Raw genomic sequence first — 20,269 nt, 5'->3', positions numbered from 1 at the left:
AGTATTCTACACTGTCTCATAGGTGAGAAGTGCTGAGCAAAGTGACAGCAACTGCAAAAAGGTAAGGGGTCTTAAATTCCCTATAGAGAATAAGACATCAAGAGTATAGGATGTTCAACTGAGCAACCTATATCAAGCATACAGGAAATGGCCAGTCAAAATCTTTAAAACTGCCCCCCAAAGAGCCAAATATAAATAAGAAGGAGCAGCTTTAAAAGACCTGTGTTAGAAATCAGAGTCTTTAATATGTTACTAAAGCTTGAGGCAAGAACATTAAGAAACCAGATAAAGATCAATATAAAGAGATGTTGAAATGGCAAAAATATTAAAACTGGAAAGGAATTATTTTAAAACATACTAAATTCATACCCAATGATATAAAACAAGAGTTGTAGATCAGTGAAGAATGAAGGTCACCAGTAGAAAAATACCAACCACAGAAACCATACTGAATTCTGGAACTGAAAAGCAGAGTGTGTGAACTATTCACCCATGCATTTTGCTATATGTTGGAAACTGCATCTGAAAAGATAAGATTACAACAATGAGGACAATAGAAAAAAGCGTACTGAAATACTGTTCATCTTAAGCAAATATGAGTCTCAAATATGTGTGGAATTTGTGTTCCAGACAGAGAGGGCTGGGCTGACCAGACAGAGGGTCATAGAAAGGAAGAAGAGGTAGAGGAAAGGAGACAAAGTAAAGAAGAATAAACTGTGTACACTAGTGAAACTTATTTCAAATTAGAGTAAAATCACAGACAATATGGATATAAGAAACTCAATAAAATATAAACTCAGAAAGGCTGCCAGAACTTTTAAAAAAAATTATTGTATTATTTTCATTGATTTTTTAAATAAATTTCCAATCATGCACACTAAACCCATTCATTCCATAGTCTCTGATAATTTTGCAAATATTTTATTGAAAAATTCTACATTCACGTTCACAAGAGACATTGCTGTATTATTTTATTTTTTGTTGGGTCTCTGTGAGGTTGTAGTACCCAGGTAATAGTGGATTTATACAAAGAATTACTCAATGTTCTTTCAGTTCCTTTTTGAGGAATAATTTAAGGGGTATTAGAGTTAATTATTCTCTGATATCTGGTAGAATTCTATGCTGAATACATCCAGTCCTAGGCAATTTGGGGTTTATAAGATTATTTTTTATTACTGCTTTTATTTGTCTAAGGGTTATATGCAGTTATGGATCTGGAACTGTTTAATGTGTTTAGTTCATTTTGATTTAACTTTGTTAGGTTTTATACATTAACGTATTCATCTTTTAGCTTTTCCAATTTGGGACAGTGCAGATTTTTGAAGTCTGTCCTTGTGATCCTCTAGATTTCCTTAGTGCCTGTTGTAATTCATCCTCTTTCATCTCTAATCGTATTACTTTGATCTTTCCTCCCTGTTTTTTGGTTAAAGGTTTATCAGTACTGTTAATTTTCTTTAAAATACACCTTTGATAGATGACTCACCTTCTGCTAGAAACCTATATAAGGACATGGACAAAGGAAGCTTTTGCACTTTGCCTTCTTGCCCTTGCCTTGCTATCAAGTCAGTTCCTTCATTGGCATTGCATCTACTACTTTGGGACTCCTTCATATAATGGAGACTCACTAATCATGAAGCAAAAAGTGTTTTTAAGCAAAACATATTGTTTTTTGAGTGAGTAATGCCCATGATATTCTCATGTATTTGAATATTTTACCTCTAATTTGATGATGCTGTTGAGAAGGTTATAGGACCTATAGGAGCTGCAGCAGCCTTGTGGGAAGAAGCACATAACTGGAGGCAGGCACTGAAGGTTAAATCCTTGCCCCCCTTCCTAATTCACCCAGTAGCTTTTCCTGTATGGATAAAATGATCAGCCTGCTTTGTTGGGGACTGAAACACGTGAGGATGAGTGGGACATGCACAGTGACATGCCACATCATCACCACATTACTCGTTATGCATTACAGACTCTGCTTGAGTGAAGCCTCAGTGTGCATGCTCGGTTTTCCCTTTAAAAGCTAGTGCTTACCCCCAACCTCCACACCCCCCTGCTTCCATCTCTTCTTTTCCTTTCCTTGGGTTTGCTGGCAATCCACCCCCATCTGACACCCCTTCTTTCTTTCCCTTTCACCAATAAACTCCAAGTGGGTTTATGGTTCATGGTTCATGCTTCATTACCAATTGCTGCAGCAAAATCCTAACATTTTGGCACCATAACAATGCAGATAGTTTCTCTCCGTAATCTCTCCCACTAGCAAAAACCTAGGCCATCTCATTGTTTCCCTTGGACTCTTCATGCAACAGTGGCAATGATTCAGTAAGGGACCCGCTCTCACTTGGGGTAAATGTCTCCCTGAAACCAAAGGATTGACCATTGTTTGTCTGTCACACTTCAGGTATTCTTGGGGGTGGGGGAATTCCACCAGCCATGACATTTAAGGTTACAGTCAATCCCTCTAGCTGATGATCACTTCTTGTATATTTCCCACTGGTGAGGTCCATTGGTATCCATTTTGACTCCTTTTGTGGCTAGCTGCTGTTGGGACCCGTGGGTTTTTTGTTTTGTTTTGTTTTGTTTTGTTTTGTTTTGTTTTCTGTATTGGGACTGCTTTGTCCCATCAGACTCCTGTGTCTTTCGGGCTTGGCCGTGGCAATGCTTCCAGGCTGACGAGGATCTGGAGAGTGGATTTTGCCATTTTTCTCATTTACTTCACCCATGGAAAGTAAACCAGGGAAACAGATAAACCCATCCACTCCACTGGGATGTCTTCTGGAAAATTTAAAACCCCTTCACTTAATGACATTTGTTAAGACATCCATACTCACTTACCTCAGCACAAAAAATGGACCAAATATGCCTTAGATAACGAATCTCATTGGCCACCTCATGGCTCTCTAGACCCCGATATTTTATGGGATTTATCTAATTTCTGTCAGCAAACCAGAAGATGGAAGGACTTACCCTATATCCAAAATTTCCTCTACTTATCTGCTAAGCACTCTCTCCTCCTCATCTCGAATCCTTCTAGCTATGGAACCTAAAACCTGATGGAAACTCCATTAACTTAGTTCCCACCAATGAACCTCCACCAATTTGTCCCCAACCTTTACTACATATGACTTTTCTACTACACCCTCTGACTCTTCTACTATGCCCTCTTCTTCCTCTTCAACTGCTCCAGCTTCCTCCTCTCCAGCACTGGACTCCTCCAAGCTCTGACCTCTCGAGCCCATCTTTACTCCCCCGCCACCCACTCTCAAACAGGATCTTGACCTGCTAACGCTGACCCAGCTACAGTTCTCCCCTTGCAGGAGGTAGCTGGGGTAGATGGGCTGGTTAAAGTCAACGTTCCTTTCTCATTGTCAGAACTTTCTCAGATACAGCAGAGATTGGGATCTTATACTGCTAACTCCACTGCTTTCATAAAGGAGTTCCAGTACAGTGCCCAATCATGCAGTCTCACTTTTCATGATATATTCATGATTTTAACCAATAACCTACAACCTGAGGAAGCTGGCGATTTTGGGAGCAGGCAAGGGCTTATGCAGACGAGGTACACCAAACCCACTAAGCTTACCCTATTGAGACAGAACCTGTTTCAGATCAGGACCCACAATGGAATTATAATACCCCAGAGGGAATTTTGGCTAGAGATCAGTTTATGACCTGCCTCATGGCTGTTCTATGTAAGGCTGACCTAAAGCCAATAAATTATGATGAGCTTCTAGATGTAGTTTAGGACAAAACAGAAAATCCCTTTCAGTTCCTACAATGCCTTACACAGGCCTTTTTGCAGTATACTAACTTAGACCCTGATGGACCAGAGGGAAGACAACTCCTTATGACGTATTTTTTATCTCAGAGATACTCTGACATTAAGGCTAAACTTAAGCATCTAGAGAGGGGAACCCTAACCCCACAGTGGCTTTTAAGGTGTACCATGGGAGAGATAAAAAAGCCGTTAAGCACAAGTACCAGATGCTAGCTGAAGCTGTCCAAATGTCCATAAAGTCTGTCCGGGATCCCTTGCCCTCCATGCTTCAAATGTGGTCAGGAAGGGCATTGGGACCAGGCTTGTCCTAATCACCATTTGCCATGCAAACCATATCCAAAATGCCAGGAAAAGGGCCACTGGTCAGTGGAATGTCCCCTAGCCCCTTGTGGCAGGAGGACATCAGACACAAACTGCTCTCCATCTGACTTCCTAGCCCTGGCCATGGATGATGACAATGAGTGAAGAGGCCTCGGCTCTCTTGACCCAACCACTGTCATCTCTGACAGGGAGCCCCAGGTAGACATTAAAGTATCAGGGCAATCCATCTCCTTCCTTTTGGACACCAGTGCCACATACTCAGTCCTAAGGGAGTTTTGGGGACCCACTCTCCTTCTTGTCTCCCTATTGTTGGGGAATGGAGACAGCCTTACTTACCTCATCAGACTCTACCACTCAGTTGCATTTTCAGAGGTATTCCCCTCACTCATTCATTTTTGGTTATACCAACTTGTCCTGTGCCCTTACTGGGGAGGGATCTTTTAGCCAAGGTAGGAGCTTCTATTTCATTTGCTCCTCACATTCACCTAAGTCCAGACAAGTCTGCAGCTCTCCTCCTAGGCAATCACCCTGTGGGTTCCAGTATGCCATTTCCTCTATCAGCTTCTCAGGTAGACCCTAAAGTCTGGGACACCCAAAGCCCTTCAGTGTCTAGACACCATTCCCCCATTGCAATCAATTTAGGACCCCTCAAGGTACATTGCTCAAGTCCAGTACCCATTACCATTCCAAAGCCTTAAAGGACTTAAACCTATTATCTCTGACCTCCTAAGGAAAATGTTACTTTGTCCTACCTTCTCTCCCTTTTACACCCGTATACTGGCAGTTAAAAAAACATATCGCCTGGTTCAGGACCTCTGGCTCATTAACTCTGCAGTGGTCCCCTTTCATCCTGTGGTACACAACCCTTACACACTTCTCTCGACTTATTTCCTCAGAGACCTCTCATTTATCAGTTTTAGATCTTAAGGATGGCTTTTTCTATATACCTCTCAACACCCAGTCTCTAAACATCTTTACTTTCACCTGGACTGACCCTGACACTCATGCCTCCACTCAGCTCACATGGACCATCCTACCTTACTTGGCCAGCCCACACTTACTTGGCCAGGCTCTGGCTTCTGACCTGTTCTCTTTGTCTCTTCCCAAATATAAGCTCATACAATATGTAGATGATATTTTACTTTGCAGCTCATCCTTAGAAGTTAGCCAGACTGATACTTCTGCTCTTCTAAATATCCTGTCTATAACAGGGGTTATAGGGCCCTACAGTCTAAGGTTCAATTGTCTATTCCTTAGGTCACCTACTTGAGACTAATCATTGTCTCAACTCACAAAACCTAATCCAGTCTCTTCACATTCCTTCTACTAAAGAGGAGATTTTATCATTTCTAGGAATAGCTGGCTTCTTATGCTCCTGGATCTCCTCTTCATCTCTCCTTGCTCATCCCCTATATGAGGCTCTCCATATGAACCTCTCCTCAACCCTCTTACCTCTTTCAGAAACTCAAAAAGGCTGTTGTCCAGACCCCAGCCCTTCATCTTCTAGAGCCAATCCATCCTTTCTCACTCTACATAGCAGAAAAGGAAGGATATGCCCTTGGAGTTCTAGGTCACCAGCTAGGACCTTCCTTTGCACCTGTAGCATATCTGCTGAAGAACCTAGACATGACTATGCAAGGATGGGCACTCTGCATATGTGCTTTAGCATCTGCTGATCTCCTTATCCGTGAGTCAAAGAGACTAACCTTTGGGTCGCCCATCACTGTCTTCTCCAACCACAAACTGTCTCATCTCCTAACTTACAGAGGCTTGCAAACTCCACCTCTTATCCTAGTTCTTTCTCTCTGGGTGATGCTGGTAAAGATGCCACACTTACTTTCCAATCCTGCCTCCAATCCACCCCTCAATATCTCAAATCTTCTACCTCGATCTAATACTAACTATTCTTCATCTCATTCCTGCATTGAAATCTTAGAGGAACTATTTTCCTATCCTCCACACATACAGGAGGGCACACTACCTCAGGCCACCTATACCTGGCACACAGATGACAGCTCCCTTTTACATGAAGGGACCCATAAAGCAGGCTATGGCATAGTGTCAGATACCAGGGCGGTGGAAGCACAGGCACTCCCTGCCCATACTACTAACCAACAGGCTGAATTAATAGCCCTCATCTGTGCCTTCCAATTAGCACAGGGACATTCCCTAAATGTTTACATAGACACTAAATATGCTTTTCATATCCTTCTGTCCAATGTGGCTATCTGGAAAGAGTGTGGACTACTTAATACTAAAGGAGGATCCATAGCTAATTCAGGTTATATTATGGCCATGCTAAAGGCCTCTCGCCTCCCCAGAGCAATAGGAACTATTCACTGCTCTGGTCTCATCAGACTGACAGCTCCATTATCTCTAGGGGCAACAACTGGGCTGATGAAGCAGCTAAGGCTGCAGCCTTCGGAGACCCAGTTCTACCTCACCCACCACAAGGGAGTCCATACATCCTCACAGTCACCTTCTGACACTTGACAAATTCTGTCCTATTTCCTACCCCTAACAAGAAAACCCAGAAATCTCCGACATCCTTCTCAGGGAAAGTATTCCCTGGTTTGGGATTCCAGCCTCTCTTCAGTCAGACAGTGGTCATGAGTTCACCTCTCAGATCTCCCAAACCCTGTCTAAAGCTCTCAACATCCCTTGTCATTTTCATATACCATATCATCCCTAGTCCTCAGGAAAGGTAGAGCAAACTAACTATTCTTTAAAATATGTTCTTGCCTCTGGCTCTCTTCAGGCTTAGGGCTCTCCCCAAATAACCCCCTTTCATCTCACACTTTGTATTCATGTGTGGGCACTAGCTCTAACACCAGGTCTCTCACTTAAATTCTCATCTCTCCCTGACCACCTGCTTACACCTTTACTTCATCATCTCTGTTCCCTCCTAGGGGAATTTGCTGACCACTCTATACTTTAACCATGTGCCAACCCCTGTACATCACCAATTAATATCCAAGATCAGGTCCTTCTTCTTTCTGCAACAGGACCCTGTTCCCTTGGGCTTTGGAGGACACCGGGATCAACTACTTTGCTTCCTATTTCACAAGAATAAGGCTCCACTCCTATAAGTCTGATCTAAACTCTCCTGTTTCTAATTACACCCTGCTCATCAATCTCCTATGTATCTCCCAATAACTCACTTAAAACTCCTAATCCAACTGATTAGCTGTTGTTACAAGAATGCCAGCCAGAATCCATGGGTCTAGAAACACAAAGACCACCAAACATTTGTGCCTCCTGAGCAAAGGCAACCAGAAAATTTCCATACAGCCTAGATATGATCAAGACTACAAGCTCAAAGTTACAGTGCTTTTATTGTGCTAAAAAATATCTGTCAGCTTTAAAATGTTAATGCTTTCAGGCAAGTTGCTCCTAACATGAATATGCTGCTAATGTGTCTAAAATTTATGTTTTCATAAACTCAAAGGATTCTTATAAGTTCTAGGGAGCTGAATTGGACCCACCCAAACAGGTCAGATTCACTCAAAATAAATATTATTCAACCTTTCCCTGGTTTCAGATTCCCTTCCCTCATCTTGGGACCCCTTGATGTCATCCTCCCCTCAAGTACCAGGACCTAAGGAAAAAAAATTAAAAACCCTAACTTTGTCCTCTAGTAACATCTTGCTAGATTTAAGAGGTGCCGAAGAGTTCCATACAGCCTGGACTGTGAAGAAACAATCAGCTTCCCAGGAAGTGGCAATACCCCAGCTTTCTCAGGTCCCCCAAAGGTGCTCAATACCCCCAATTCAGCAGGGAGCAGTCTTGAGAACTTGATGTCCTCCCTCCCTAACCTGCCATGCCCAATTCCTCGCCTTTTAATGATAACAAGAGGTGGGATTGTTGGGGACTAAAACACCAGGCTGCCCCTGCCCCCTGATGATGGGTGGGGCCTGCACAGTGACATGCCACACCATGGATGAGGACTCTGTGCATGAGATTGTTGATTCTTGGTTCAGGTTTTATTACCAATTGCCTAAGCAGAAACCTAACCAGATTCCTGCTCTGATCACAAGCTGAAATGCCTTGATAGCCATTATATACTCTTCTTTTGGAACCATTAAGCCAAATTAAACTCTTCTACAAGTTACTTTGGTGAGGGTATTTTATCACAACAACAAAACCGTAACTAATACAATGCCTATCTTTTTTGAATAGTTTTAGTTATTTAACATTTGTGCGAAGGTATAAAGTAAATCAACATATACACAATACATATACTTGAAAAATAACAGAAAATTATGTGTGATATTTAAAGCACAGATACAAATAAACACTTAAACCCCTAGCAAAAAAATAAAAACAAAAGGCTGTATCTAATATTTATAAATGAAGATGTTGGGATACACTATCAACCCCAAACCACACCAGATGAAATTTAACCAGTCAAACAATAGATATATCAGTAAGAAAACAGGTTAACTGCAGCCATAATACATGGATGGAGGGCTCCTGTTTGATGCAAATACTTTGATAAATTGATAGCATTAAAAATAATTATTCACAGTATACATCATATTTTAGAAATTTCATTCCAAGGTTATATTTTCCACAAAATTCAGATGGTATTCATCAAATAATATATCTATGGGTATACCCTCTCTGACATTTCTAGAAGTGAAAGTCTCACAGCAAACTTCTAGTGGCTCTTATATCCTTTCAATCCCTTCTTCTGCTATAAGCCCTGAGCCTTAATTGCAGGAATTGTGTTGTTGATTTTATCAGTGGAGACTGGGCATCACACATTATTTTCCCTGCACTTTTACCAATTGTGGTTTTATGTAATAGTCTCCATCTGTAGCAAAACGAAAGTTTTTGTTGCTTTTTTGTTTGTTTTTTGACAAGTGGGCAGTCAAAACTAAACTTATCTTCAGTTTTAAGGTAAATATTTAGAGTGCAGTTAAGAATTATGCTGGATTAGAAAATGATGGTTGTTCTCTTCCAGGATCTATGATTTAGCTAAAAGAACTGTTTGTCTAGTTTCTGTATATGCAATATATCCATAAGGTCATATTCATGTATGATTCATGTGGATAGATATTATACATAGGATAACTTGCTCTGAGTTTTTAAAAGAAAGAAAATACACAATTCGTAAACAAATAACTCAGTTGTGGGTGCCTGGACTTTCACTGGGCAGATGAAAACAAGTGTCTACTCACACTCACAGGGCTCCTAGACAAAACAAAAATAAAATCCCATACAAAACAGTTTGGCAAACTGTTTAAGGGGATTCCGTAAAGAATATGAGTCAGGGGTTATTTACAGGAATCTGGGTAACTTGAACGGAGAAATAATACTGAGAAATATCCTGCAGCAATGATGACAATATTCCCATATCTGCATAGCATGGATGGAGTCCACTCTTCAGGCAATTTTTCACAGTCATACTTACTCCAGCACTTTCTGAGAACAGGAGGCCATGTGCAGCTAGGTAGAATCATGTACAGGTGGCAGCAGGTACATCAAGAGCGGCTGAGGTCTCAAGGGAGGATCTGATACTTTCATTCCTTTAGGAGGAATGCCAAAAATCACAATCTCAAGTGTCTGTTGTGAGCAGTCACAGCTGCTTCTTGATTAAGATGGCAATAGCTGCTATGCTTAGAGGACAGCATCCCACAGTTGTAAAATAACAAAATGAAGAAAACATCATAGAAATAAATCATTAATTATTAAAATTTAATTTCATGATGCAAAGTTTAAAAATTCCAACAAAAAATACAATGTCAAGATTTGAATATATTTGATACATGGAAACATTTCATCTTTTGTTAAAGAGAGAAAGTTAATAATTTCACCATGTAATTGAAAAAGGGGGCAAAAGAAATGTAAATAGATACATGATTATAAATATAAGAATTATGTAATCTTTTCCCCCAGTTACTTCATTTACTATTTCATGGTTGTAGCAAACAAATCAAGGTGAAAACAGCACTTATTTCACATTATATATTAGCTGGGCTTTGTTTTTTTGTTTTTTTTGTTTTTTTTTTTGGTGGCAAATAAACAGGAAATTCTCTTTAAATAACCATCTCCTCATTTTGCTTCCAGACTAGGAACAAACAAGAGCAAATCTTAGTGCGCCCAGGGGGCATGAAGCTCACACAGGGGCAGATGACATGTTACAGGTAACATGGTTGGAGGTGATTGTTCCCAGACCAAAGGGCCTGAGGGGACAGACATGCTTTCTGTTAATGCTCCTGCGAGAAGCCCCTTGTAAAGGGGAAAGCAAGGGAGGTGGGTGATAATTCCGAGAAACACCAGCAGAAGGCCTCCTCCCATCCACAGTGGCTTTGCTTTTGATGCCAACAACTACTGGAAGCTCAGGGTAAAATTCCCAAAGCTAGAAGCAAGGAAGGAACAAGACCAAGTGTGGCAGGGTGAGTGTGACTGAGGCCAGGGCCTGCCCAAAGGGAATGCTTATGGACTGATCATTACTGTGGGACAGTAACCTTCCAGGGTCAGACACACCGGGCAAAACGAATGTGAACACAGGACTGGCAGGCCCAGTAGGGGAGACACAAGGCTGATCCGATGGGCATACAAGATGGAGTACAATGGCCATCAGGCAGAAGGGTACTGCACTGTGGTGAAGGAGTGGCCAGAGAGTCCCTCTGTGGGGAGGAGCTACTACGATGAGTAACAAAGGGTCATCCTGTGCTCCTGAGAGCCCCAGAGATGGTGAGAGGGAAGTTAGATGGAGCAGTGCCACGGGTTGTGTTAGTGTGGGAAGCTGGAAGGTGCCTTTCAGAGGCCAGGAGCCCCACACTTCCATTAAGGCTAGTTCTTGATAACTGATTATAATCAGTCCTGGGGAAGAACAAAGCCCTCCCTGGCCTCCCAGAGTCCCAGATGCAGCTCCATGGGAGTCCCAGGAAGGGGTCATCCAGTGATGGCAGGGAGGTGGGTAAGGTTTACTGTGTAAGGTTTGTTGTCTTCTGCTGATAGTAGGGTGGCTGCAGAGGCTGGCTCGTGGGCTTGTAGACATTGTGTGGGTTGCCTCGGTTGCAATAGTTGCTGGCAGCTGCTTCTTATGACCTTGTCCTCAGCTGCAGGAGTGGACGGGAGTTCCTGGATAGAACTCTGCATGTGGGAGAGGTGGATAGGGGTAGCCAGGAGGGCTGGGGTACATTCATTGGCGACTTGTGGGGTAAAGACATAGGCCCCACTGGGCATGTAAGGGTACCCATAGGCTCTATTAGGGGCTTCACCTCTGGAGGTTTGAGATACCACCTGCAGTATCCACTGTCCAATGCAATGGGCCCCCTGCTGTGAAAATATACTCTGCTAGGAAGCAGAGCCTTCCCAGCCACTTCCTGCTCCATCCTTCACTGTTCCCTTAATAAAGTTTGAACCAAACTCTGGCTGCTTGATCTCACAATCCTTCATAAGATAAAACAGCATCATGACAAACTGCATGGCATCCTTCCCCTTGGACAGAAAGATGACCCGGTATGGAGTAAGGTAGATGGTTCCTTTCTTGGTCCCTTTGAAGGCCTCTGGCATATACTTCATGTCATTGAATGTAAGTTCCACATGATCATAGGACATTAGGATACTCTCAGTGTTGTTGATGATTACTCTGCCACCCTCTGAGTCATTATTCTGAATTATGTAATATTTAAAGCAATTATTACTCTAAACTCTTTCATCTAACTAATTGTTTTACACAAATCTTGTGTTATGAATATGTATGTATATATGTGGGATTATATATGCATGATTGCACAGTTCTATCACTGTATGAAAATGTTGAGAATATTAAGGACAATGCATCAGTGCTTGTGGATATAACTGCAACGTCCATATAATATAATGTATATATAAACTCATATATATAAACTCAGTGTAATATAAACTCATATTAAGCAAATATAATTATTCATCAAATATACTTACCAGACTATATATTCTTTTGGTTCAAATTCTAGATGTGTCAATACATCCTATGTACCAAACTAAATAAATAAATAAAAATAAAGAACAGAAAATACAAAACTAGCTATATACATAGAAATCATTAATCTTTCAAGAGTTTAGAGTTGAGAGAAAGATGACACAACCCTGTTTTGGAGAATGTAGTACCAAGAAAAATAATTATATAGAAATAATTAACAAAGTATGACTTTAAAAAATCATTTTTTTGTATATGCATCTCTGTATGGATTTTTATGACTATATAAAGGACCAGAAGAGGGCATCAGATACTTTTCGGATAGAGTTATTGGACTGCCTAAAGGGGGTGCTGGGAATCAAATTCACTTCTCTAAAGGGGCAGTACATGCTCTTAAACAATGACCCACCTGTAAAGCACCTATAATGAGAACTATATAAAAGAGTGGTAACATTTCTCTGAAACTAAAAATAGATCATAAGAATAAGTATGAATTGTTTAGGATATAATATATAAAATATTAACAATGGGAAATTTAAATTTTATGGTCATTAATTTTATTATGGTTACAGCTTACTGGTGGGAACAAATGAACATAATAAAAACAGTAGCTAAAAATCTTTGCCTCAAGTAAAATATTAATGCATATTATATTTACTATGATGTGTACCCAAATTCCTCATTTGTAAAATTCTAAATTTGGTAAGAAATGCACTAATTCAAACTTTTAAATTGCATAAAAGATATAAATTGACAAGTTACAGAGAGGACAGTATAAAATATTTTAATATATAGGAAGAGAGGAATCTTGACTACTTATTGGTGTTAAAATGTATATAGTTAAAACATTTTTTTCTATTATTATTATTATTATTATTATTATTATTATTATTATTATTAATTCAAGTTAGGGAACAGGCTTGTTTCACATGTAATTCCCCTCTCCCTCTCCCTCCCCTCACCCCCATTCCTTCTCCCCACCTCCAACCTACCCCCCACCCCATCCACCCACCACTCCCCAGGCAGGGTAGGGCCCCCAACCGGGGCTTCACCAAGTCCACCAAATCTTCCTGTGCTGGGCCTAGGTCCCTCCCCATGTGTTGAGAGACAGAGTGCATCCCTTCAAGTAGGATGGGCTCTCGAAGACCCACACACACACCAGGGCAAAACGCCAGTCCACCTCTGGAGGCTCCCAGGAGTGCAGGGGCCTCCCCATTGGCATCCATGATCAGGGGGCTAGATTAGTCCCGTACTGGCCTCCCAAAGAGCTTCTGGGGTCCATATGCTTTCCCTTTTTCAGGCCAACTGTTTCTGTGGGTTTCTCCAACATGGTACAGATCCCTTCGTTCATAAAACATTTTAACAATATGTAAAATATTGTATAATTTTATACCAGTCTGGTATATTTTGTATTTGTATATTTTTCTGATACTACAATAAGTATTTGAAGGCTGTGGAGTTTAGAAAATAAAGTAGTTTGTTTAGGTTTAAAATTTGGAGTCCGAAAGCACATAATTTTCAGCACCATCTGTTCTGGCTCCACAAAGTCCTACAACCTGGCTGCATGTCAATGTGCCTAATGATGGCGTGGTAGAACATAAGTAAAGAATGAAGATTACATAGTGAGAAAAGGAACATAGAGATTCAAGGCCAGACTGACAGGTAAAGAGATCTAACCAGTCCCTATGTGATCTTAGAGATCACAATCTGGTATTCAGACAATCACACTTGTCCCCAGGGGAACAACAGAACCTACATGAACTCCAACTAACTTCCTCAGGAAGTCTAAGCATGGTGATCATCTCTAGACCACAGACCCTGAAAACCCAAGTTTCTGAGGGCAGAGGATACGCAAACTTGTCCCCAAAATCTAACTCACTGTCACATATTCCCCCACAGAACTCTGAGGACACAAAGTCCACACATGCAGTGTCTGTCTGCTGTGAAAAGTCCACTCCTATTTTTCAAGCCAAGGTGTCACCTTAGTCAACTATATTTGGATCAAAACTGAGTACCCCAAAGACTAAGCATCAGATAGTACGTAGCCAAGCAAAGTTCAGCTAAGCTAAGGGAGCACTAGTTACTTTCTAAGTACTCATTCAAATCTCCTGTGCCACCACCCAAAAAAAGATTCAAGAAATGAACTATTGATGAAGAAATCCCAATATAAAACTATAAGTTACACAAAAAACCATGACAACATATCTTTCTTGAAACCACTAAAACTATTAGCAATGGTTTCTAATAAAAGTGAGTTAAATTAAACTCCCCATAAAAGTAATTTGAAAGAGTGAATACAATTACACATAAAGATTTCAAGGAAGATATGAATAAATGAGTTCAAAGAGGCTACAAATAATCTCCCATGTAAATTCCAAGGGGTGCAACAAACTGAATGAACAAAGGTAATTAATTCAAGATGTGAAAATAGAATTTAACAAAGACATAGAAATGCTGAAGAGAAACAAACATATTATGATAATGGAAATAAAAACTCCTAACAGTAAATAAAAAACTCAGTGTGAATGCTCATGAATGGAATAGATTATGTGAAAGACAGAAAATCAGAGGCTAAAGAAAAGAAGAAAAATTGGATTATTCAGCGAAAGACAAGTGATAAATTCAACAAACACAAGAGTACATAAGAGCAGAGATGAAAGTATGAGAAGAACTTGGGAGGACAACTTTCATTAGAAAGAAGTGGGAAGGAGGGAAAAACAGCATGGTGGTTTGAATAATAATTGTACCCACAGGCTTAAATGTCTGAATGCTTAGTCATCTGGAAGGGTTACTACTTGAGAGGGATTTCTTACAAGTGTAAGTGGAGGAAGTGTGTCATTGGGGTTGGACTTTCAGGTTTCAAAAGCTCAAGCCCAGCCTAGTGTATCTCTTTTCCTCTGCCTGTGAATCCATTATAGAACTCTCAGCTACTTCTCCTGCAACATGTCTGCCGGTGTACTACCATGGTAATAATGAACAAAACCTCTGAAATGATAAAAAAAAACCCAATTAATTTTTTTATTTCACAAAAATTGCCTTCGTTATAGTTTCTCTTCATAGCAATAGAACACTGAATAAGACATAAGTTGGTACAAGGAGTTGGGTGTTGTGTGACAGGCCTGACCATGCTGATTATTTGTGGAATACAGAAATTTCGATTTTGGATTAGGAAATCTGTTGAACAATTTAAGTGGGGCTTAATGGACCATATCATCAGGAGCATGGACAACAGTGGTGCTGGGAACAATGCAGATTATGATAGCTCAATTCAAGAGGTTTCAGAGGAGAATAATATTATGTAGCCTAGAGACAGTTTTTGTAATATTTTAGTAGAGAATGTATGTGGCTTCTTTCTGCCATTTTCCAAAAAAAAAAAAAAATCTGCCTGATTTTAAATTGAATAGTTTTGGATAAGTGATGTTGGCAGAGGAGATCTCAAAACAGGTTAGTATTAACAGTGTCATGTGATGAGCAGTGATCACTGTTATGTAGATCTGTAATAAAAAGTAGTACGCTAGCAAGAAAAAACTTCAAAATGTACAGTTTGAGCACCAGGAAATGTAATGGAGCTCAGTCCATTGTCCAAGGAGATAAAAAGTTTAATGAAAAATCTGATGCTAAATGAAATAAAGGGAGTGGCGATCTCAGAGCAACATCCTGCTGAGCTAAGCTTCCAGCTTGTGAAAAAGAATTAGAAACTTAAGCAGTAAAGGAAACCATCAAAACCAGAAAGCTGGTGAAAATGTATTTGAACAAAGGGTACAAGATCCAGCCACAGCAAGCAGAACTTGGCAGCTTAAACCGCATGATTTTGGCTTTAGAGTAAAGCATGTAAGAAAGGGGTTGTGTCAGATGCAGAGAAGGACCGGTGAAGAGCACAGAAGTCCAGACCAGGCTGGTGAAACCCACAGAAACAGCTGACCTGAACATCCAGGAACTCTTGCTCCCCAGTCTGATAGCTGGAATACCAGCATGGGACGGATCGAGAGCCCAGGAACATGGGTTTCTGTGAAGAAACCTCAGAAATCTATGGGACCTCCTGTAGAAGCCGAGTATTTATCCCTAGCAGAGTTGTGGACTTTGGGAGCCCATTCCATATAGAGGAATACTCCCTGAGCCAAGACACACGGGGGTAGGCCTAGGCCCTATCCCAAAGGATACTTTAGACACTGATGACACCCTATGGAAGGCCTCACCATCCAGGGGGAGCAGAAAAGATATGTGATAGATAAGGTTTTAGTTGGGGGTGGTAGGGGAGGACAGTTGGGAGAAGGGAACTGAGATTGTCATGTAAAAAATCCTGTTTCTAATCAAATTTAAAAAGTTGGAAAAAATAAAAGAAATAAACAAACAAATAGAAAAGGAAAATCAAAAAAAAAAAAAAGGCGGTGTTTGTGGAATCTTCCTGCTGAAGCCAAAGAAAGCCACTGAAGCCAGGAATGTATCAGGAGTGTCCTTCCATTGTCCTCAGACCGACTACTGCATGAAGCTATGACAGTAAAGTCTGGATTGTATTGGAGACCTCAAGAAGCTGGAGATTCCAGAGTCATGGAATACCTGCCAAGGAGAGCCACTAACAGGATGTGGAACTAGCCCATGATAGAGAAGTGTTATTCACTCAACGAAGCTGAAAGGAGCTGAGATCTGAAGAATGCTTTGATATTAGACATGGAGATGCAGAGTTTGGAGGGTGCCCTGCTGATTATAGGTATTATTTTGGTCTAATATTTTCTCACTATGATCCTTTTCCCTCCTTTATAATAGTAATGTATATTCTGTGCCATTGTATGTTGGAAGTATGTGTTATGGTTTCTGATTCTGAGTTTATAGGGGGTCACTGTTAGAGAATGCCATGAGTCTCAGAAGAGATTTTTGAACTTTGAACCTTTAAACAGTGTTGAGACTGTTATACACTGTGGGGAGTTTTGAAGTTGGAATGAGTGGATATTTTGTGTTTTGATTTGGCTATAAGCCTATGGGGACTGTCTAGTGGAATGTGGGTGTTTGAGTGAGAATGACCCTGTAGGTTCATATATTTGAATACTTAGTCATCAGAGGGTTGTACTTCTTGAGAAGGATTAAGAGGTGTGGCCTTGAGGAGGAGCTGGTGTCACTAACTAGGGGTTGACTTACAAGTTTCAAAAACCCAAATTAGGCCTACTGTCTCTCACCTTCCTGTTGCCTGCACATGCAAATGTAGAACTCTCTGCTTCCTCAGCACCATGTTTCCCTGCACACTGCCATGATAATCATGGATTAAATCTGTGAAATGATAAGTAAGCCCCAATTAAATGTTCATAGGAGTTGCCTTTGATATGGTGTCTCTTCACAGCAATAGAAGTGACTAAGACAACAGTTGTGAGTAGAAATAACTGAAATTCATTGTATAATCCATGAAACTGTAAAAATAATATTAAAAATATAGATGAAACATGTGTGCTATTTGAGACAATATGAAAAGACAAAACATAAAAAAATAGGTATAAAAGGAGAAGAACCCTATATAATAGATTATTTTTCAAGCAGATCATGGAAGAATGTTCCAAAAACAGGGTCAGAAAGGCACATCCAGTTACAACAAGAAATTGAAATATTGAATATTTATCATATTTTCTCAGAGTTTAATTGAGATGACCTCAGTGAAGGCAGCTGTGATTCTTCTAGGACTATCTTCTTTCGGGGGCCCACATTCTATAAAGGTATGTGAAGAAACTGTACTTTTATACAGCAACATCCTAATGATTGTTATAATACTAATAATTGAAACAATTTTCTTTTGGTAATATGGTAATGGGGGATTAACATTGAGAACTGCAAACATTTTGACTGTTGTTGCTAGACCACACGGTGTGCCAGTATACATTTGGAGTTTTGCAGAATCTCTATTTGCTTGAGTCCTTACTGTATTTACAATAGATAAATATAAGAGAAACAGAAGTTTAATGAATTTACTTCAAAGACTTGGTGGGATTTCAGCAAAGTACTTTCCTATCTCCACCTCTTGATTGCTGTAATATTAGTGTTTCTAATGTTGAAGCAAACAGGAGATCCACCCCTGAACATCTAAATATGTTAAATTTAGTTAAGCAACTTATTCCAACAACTCAGTTATAAAAATGAAACATTTATGTTGCTTGTTTAGTCATTGAATTGTAAACATTGTATAAAATTTTCCTCTGTAGATGGGGAGAAAAGAAGTATCAAATGACATGTTAAACTCTTAATTTGAAGACATCATCAATATGTATGTTGATAAAGTATGCAGGATAGTATAATTTTGCATTTATAGAATATAACCTTGAAACATTGAAGACTGACAGCAGCTTCCAAAAAGACTCTGAATTGCATTGTAAACTAATTCTTTAAATTCATAATCTTGAAAAATGTTGAAATAACACCTACTTCTAGTGCTTTATAACTACTTTATGCTATAGAAGTATACTCATGGTATTGATTTTTGTTAGTATGAAAGAAAATGGAGTGAGAGAGCCACTGAGTGTTCTGCTAATGATCTGGAAAGGCACTGAAGCCAAGAAACATAAATCAAGATAGGGTTTCTCTGTGAAGCACTGGCTGTCCTGGAACTTACTTTGTAGACCTTACTGGTCCTCAACTCAGAGATTCACTCACCTCTACTTCCTGAGTGCCAGGCATTAAAGTGTGTGCCATCACTGCCTAATATATATATGACTGGGTCTCACTATGTAGTGCTGGATGCTCTGGAACTCTCTTTGTAGACCAGGCTGGCCTCCAACTCACAGAGATTTTCTGATGGGGATGTCTTCTGTGCATATGTTTCTCTTATTAGATAATTAACAAACCACTGATTGGCCATCAGGAAGATAGGTGGGGCTAGGAGACAAGGAGAATTCTGTGGAGTGGAGGCAGAAGAGACACCATATAGGATGCCAAAGAAGTAATAGGACTGGACCCTTCTCTGGTAAGGCAAGACCACGTGGAAATACTTAGACTGATAGAAATGGATTAATAATTAAGACAGAGACAGCCAGTAAGAAGCCCTTGCCACCTGCTAACAGTTTCATAATTAATGTAAGTCTTGTGTATTCACTTGGGGCTCAAGGGTCACGGGACCAGACTGGCCTGAAAACTCATCCTTACAATTTTCCTGCCTCCACCTCTGGAGTGCTGGGATTAAGGACATGTGCCACCATCCCTCCATTGCTGGTGGGAGTACAGATAAATACAGCCACTATGGAAATCAGTAAAGTGGTGGTTCCTCAGAAAATTGGGAATCTACATCCAGACTCAGCCATAACCTTTTGGGAATATACCCAAAGGATGCTACATCCCACCACAAGAGCACTGTTCAACCTGGTTCACAGCATCATTATTCATAATAGCCAGAAAATGGAAAAAAAACTTTACTTAAACAAATTTTGTTTTCCCTCTCCCACCTGGGGAGCCTCAGGCATGTAATTGGCATTTATTTGGGCTTATTTCTTTTCTGTGCCCCATCTCTTTATCTCCTCACTTATTCTCTACACTACCTTTAAGGATGACTACCTCTTCTTTCTGTATTCAGAATAGAGTATTTTTCTTTGAATATTCTCACTTTAAGTTTATTTTTTTTGAAATTTCATAGATCTCCCTCCTATTTCTCCTCTCCTAGCCTCCCCCACCCAGCTCACCCTCCATCTGCACCTCCCACAGCATAACGGCTCCCATTGTGGGAGTCAACAAAGTCAGGCCCATCAAGTTGAGGCAGGGCCAGGTACATGGAGGTAGCTTCTCACAGAAATTATTTCTAAGCTTATATTCAAATCCACCATTTCTAGCCTTTCGTCTTTATTTATTCTGTTGTTTTTCTGCCTGTTTTAGTTTAAGGCAGTTTTTATGATTTAATTTTCTTTTCCACTATTCCTTATTAGCTTCAGCTCTTTTTCTGCCTCTTTAAAGTACTACCTTATGGCTTATAAAGTCTTAATTTCTCACTATCTATCCCAAAAATATATGGAACTTTACATAAAAGAGTTTTATTATAGCATTCTTCCAGATACTTCCTTCCAAATATTGTGTTTCTATAAACGTTAACAAACATGTTATAAAATATTCAAAACATGCTACTCTTTCTACTAAATATTATAGTGTAAGTAAATTAAAACCAAGATATAGGAACATTTGAATATTCATGTATACCAGCTTTAAAGCTATCCATTTCTTTGTCTATATGCAAATATATATTCTGTATTTTATTTCTTCTGTGTAAAGATATTTAAGTTCAGTTCTCTAAAAAGTGG

General features: G+C 40.0%; 1 pseudogene; it reads right to left on the bottom strand.

The window, feature by feature from the left end:
* Positions 1 to 11,031: 11,031 nt before the first annotated feature.
* LOC100766454 overlaps positions 11,032 to 20,269 on the bottom strand; it is an 89,693-nt pseudogene continuing 80,455 nt past the window's right edge.

This window comes from Cricetulus griseus (genome assembly GCF_003668045.3).
Source record: "Cricetulus griseus strain 17A/GY chromosome 1 unlocalized genomic scaffold, alternate assembly CriGri-PICRH-1.0 chr1_1, whole genome shotgun sequence".
Classification (NCBI taxonomy): Eukaryota; Metazoa; Chordata; class Mammalia; order Rodentia; family Cricetidae; genus Cricetulus; species Cricetulus griseus.
This window is presented reverse-complemented; position numbering and strand designations above follow the sequence as displayed.